Genomic DNA, 4086 nt, shown 5'->3' with positions numbered 1-4086 from the left:
TAAATCAACATCCAATGAAAAACTAGCAGCTAAATCAACATCCAATGAAAGGCTCAAATGCTTTAAAAGTTTTCCTTCTTTCTTTCTTGTTAGTGGTTTCGAGCCTCAAGTTTTTAACTGATTCAAACTGAAGGGCTTCTGGATACTCTTACAAATTTAAAATGCTAAACAAATCTTTACAAAATGCACATGTTTGATTTATTTACACATTGGCGTTTTATTCTCTGAGAAATGTAGCTGCAAATAAATCCAGCACCAAAACATTCAAGTGCAATCAGTGTGAGTTACTACGCTGAACTCAGCCTGAACTTTTTTTCCACTGTTTGGTGTAATCATCCTTTGTGCTCTGAGGTTTTATCCACTCCACTTAATTCTAGTTTTCCGGTTCTGTTTTTCTTTGCAGAAAGAAATCTGAGCATAAATGCGGCACAATAAAGAAATTAGGCCGATAAGAAGCTCAGATTAAGGATAAAGTGTTGCTGGTGAATCAAACAGTCGAGTAAAATGAAAGAACAGGAAAGAAGACGTCATATGGAAGCGTGTAAATTAGATTTGGGGGGAACCAGCTGATGCCAGCTGTCCTCACTCGACCCAAACGTCAGCTGCTTTGTGTTGTGAGGTCTGAGCAACTGACAGATCTGGACTCCATAACCCTTCATCATGTTTGAATCGACATTGGGGTGTCTGTTTTTGCTTTAAGTCGCTGCGGATGGTTTTGGTTCTGTAAAACTGGCTTGTTTGTGAAAACGTGGGCTGTGGTCTGGTTCTGTTCTGCGACCCCAGAAACAGACTTTGTTTCCCATCATCATTAGTCTGATGATGACAACGATCCCAAACCTTGACCAACGTTTTCTTTTACTTCTCTAAACTTTAGCAGATATTGGTTATGAAGGCTCAAACTGAATGTTGTGGATTATTATGGAGTCTGTTTGTTTTTTAAATTGAACAACCTGGTACCGGTTGTGAAGAGAACCTGCTGATTTCAGCACTGAAAACCAAGGAAGGTAACATGAGCAGTGATTAGTTGAACTTCTCAGTTATGCCACTAATTAAAAGTGATCTGTGTGAACGGTTTACGACCCCAAAGCGACCCGCATGCGCAGAAGAAGAACGCAGCAGCGGAAATAACGGCCGAGGGATTTTAAAGTCTTCAGGGCCGACAGCGTCGTCACCAGATCAGAACAAGACGAAGGAAGTTAAATCAAAGGAAGCGACGGCCTCAGTTGACTGTAGAGAGTCTGTCTGGATGTGGCGTCTTGAGGACCAAGAACAGCAGGGTTGGGATGTGATTCACTTCACTGACTCAGGCTTGTGAAAGAAATTCATAAATATAAAAACTACAGCGGATCCCTGGTGTTAGCAGAGGTTATGGACAGTAGTTACCACCTGACGAACACGCCTCTAGAAACGCTTAAAACTGCCTAATTAGTTCAAATTTACCTTAATATGCATTAATGCGCACAAAGAAAGCCATGTACACAGAAGCTACCATCCAGTCATCTTAATCTCGGCTGTTTGGGGTTCAGCCAATCAGTAGTAAACAAAGCGACCGACTGGATCAGAGTATTTACTCTGCTCAGTTTCAGCTTTCTACACTGAATTTTCTGTCTTAGATATGCTCTGTAAACAAATCCTTGAATAGGTGAACTTTCCATAAATAATTGAAGAATTACGTTCCAAGGAAAGATCTACAGTCCACTGTAGCTCAAAGTTAATCATCTTTTCTGTAAATCACCTCAACTCTAAGCTACATTTTCTGTAGAGAAAAGAGAAAAAAAGGACAAATAAAAGCTGGCGAGTAAAAACAGCTTGCAGATAAACATCCTGTCCCTGTTGCATCTCTTCACTCAGAGCATCATAACCATTTTCCATCCTTCATCAGCTCACCTCTGCCACCAGGCCACCAGGCCTCATTGATCCTCTAATAACCTTACGAGGAGATAATTACACCATTTGTAAGTTGGCCGACGGCTCTATCGACGGCCGCGTTTCGCGCCGCTCGCCCTCTCTTAATTCATTTTCCTACAAACGTCGTATTTACAAAAAAAGCGAGTCGATATGTTTTGGGTTGTGAATGAAATGCATCATCAGAATGGGAGAATTATGCAGATGGAGTTTGCAACATTGCAGAGTCTGTAATTTCTTCCTCTCTGGATGTGTGTGTGTGTGTGTGTGTGTGTGTGTGTGTGTGTGTGTGTGTGTGTGTGTGTGTGTGTGTGTGTGTTCTCCTCCTGATGGGTGTGACGTGAATACCAACGGACTCCTTTCTTCAGGATCAGAGGAAAGTTTTAAAAGCAACTTTTTCCAGCTGATGGAGAGCAGGAGACGGGTGGAGCACCACATATCAGATTCAGCCACATACCAACACCCTTCGTCTCTTTGTTATGAGAACCATGTGAGGATCCTCCTGTTTTATGTCAACATGACTTTCTTTTACACTCCGAGGTTCAAACATCCATCAACAGCAGATTATGGCTCTTCAGAGAAAAATGTTTTAACCTCAAACCTCTGGGGTATATTTTAGATTAAGTCATCAAAGAAACAATTTGTAGCAATAAAAGTTTGGGGACATAATTACTCCATAAAACTAATGTTTTTATGAATAACAGAATAAAAACATAAATTTTCAGAGACAAACGTCAAATATTTTTCATACTTTAACTTCTGAACTTTATGTTTCTTTTAACTGGAAATCATGCAGATGCTTGTGAAAAATATGATTCTACAATGTGCCAGAGATTTAATCAAAAAACAAACAATTGCTTTGATTTAAGTTAAAAACATGTCTGACCCGATTCATTTGGTAATCTGTGAAGTCTGTGGGAAACTTGCAGGTTTCCTGTCTTGACGAATCCTAATTACCCTGAGTAACTGGTAACAGCTGCTTTTAATTGAGCTGTTTTGACTGAACAGGTGGAAACTGCAGATTTCTGCAGGTTGCGGCGAGTCGAGTTCAGAGAAACCTGCAGCTGATCGTTCTGCCGGCTCACCTCTCAGCAAGGACACGACTAAACGTCTCCAAGTTTTAGAGGAATTAATCAGTTTAACTGAATGCAAGACCTTCTTCGTGGTTTATCTCAGAGGCTGGAAAACGTACTGACGAGTCTGAAAGGGCCTAGCCTGCAGAGTGGCGGCCATGTTGGTGACATCACCTAAAGCAGGGGTGTCAAACTCCAGTCCTCTGGTGTCCTGCAACTTTTAGAAGTGCCTCTGCTGCACCACACCTGAATAGAATAATTAGGTCATTAGCAAGGCTCTGGAGAACTGAGGAGGTAATTAAGCCATTTGATTCAGGTGTTTTGTACCTGTGGCACATCTAAAAACTGCAGGACAGCGGCCCTTCAGGACTGGAGTTTGACACCCCTGACCTAAAGTTAAGCGGACGCTGTATACGGCTGATCTGCATGGATTCAGACCTGGAGGAGCTTCAGACACTAGCAGCCTGTTTGGTTTCATCTGGGCAAAGAAAAAGACTTCTTCTCTAAAAGTGACCAAAGCATCAAGTTTCTTTACCTCCTCATCAACATTCAGGTCCATCAGTCTCACCCTGTGAAAACGTGACTTGCCTCTTCAGACAAACTTCTTCTACTCCTGAACGATGGCTAAACTTAAATGGCTAATTGTTGAACAGATCGATGCTAAAGCACCTGGAATGGATGAACCAGACCAGAGCAGCTCCATGACTTTTTAAAACTCCCATCATGTCAAACAGGAAGCATGAATGTCAGGTTTGTGTGTCTTTTATGTGGTGCCTGTAAACGTTTGGTTCCCACTGAACCTGCAGAGACGTGGATGGAATGAAGACGAGCCAGTAAATCCAGAACCTTACAGACTCTTTACCGCTCAGCGTCAAACCAGACCTGTTACTGTAAAACCAACCGTAACGCGACTCCTCCCTGCATCCTGCTGTCACCAAAAACACTGACACACCTGGACCGCTACACCTGGGCTCCACCTGGGCCACAGACCGACCCGCTCCACCTGGGCTCCACCTGGGCCACAGACCGACCCGCTACAATCTGGGCTACACCTGAACCACAGACCAACCCACTCCACCTGGGCTCCACCTGGGCCACAGACCGACCC

The 4086-nt window shown here is 43.0% G+C and overlaps 1 protein-coding gene across 2 annotated transcripts in view; it reads right to left on the bottom strand.

Moving 5' to 3' along the window:
* prdm6 (PR domain containing 6) overlaps positions 1-4086 on the bottom strand; it is an 88630-nt gene that overhangs the window by 25699 nt on the left and 58845 nt on the right. The gene's annotated exons all lie outside the window — the stretch shown is intronic.

The sequence above is a fragment of the Poecilia reticulata genome, linkage group LG9 (assembly GCF_000633615.1).
Source record: "Poecilia reticulata strain Guanapo linkage group LG9, Guppy_female_1.0+MT, whole genome shotgun sequence".
NCBI lineage: Eukaryota > Metazoa > Chordata > Actinopteri > Cyprinodontiformes > Poeciliidae > Poecilia > Poecilia reticulata.
This window is presented reverse-complemented; position numbering and strand designations above follow the sequence as displayed.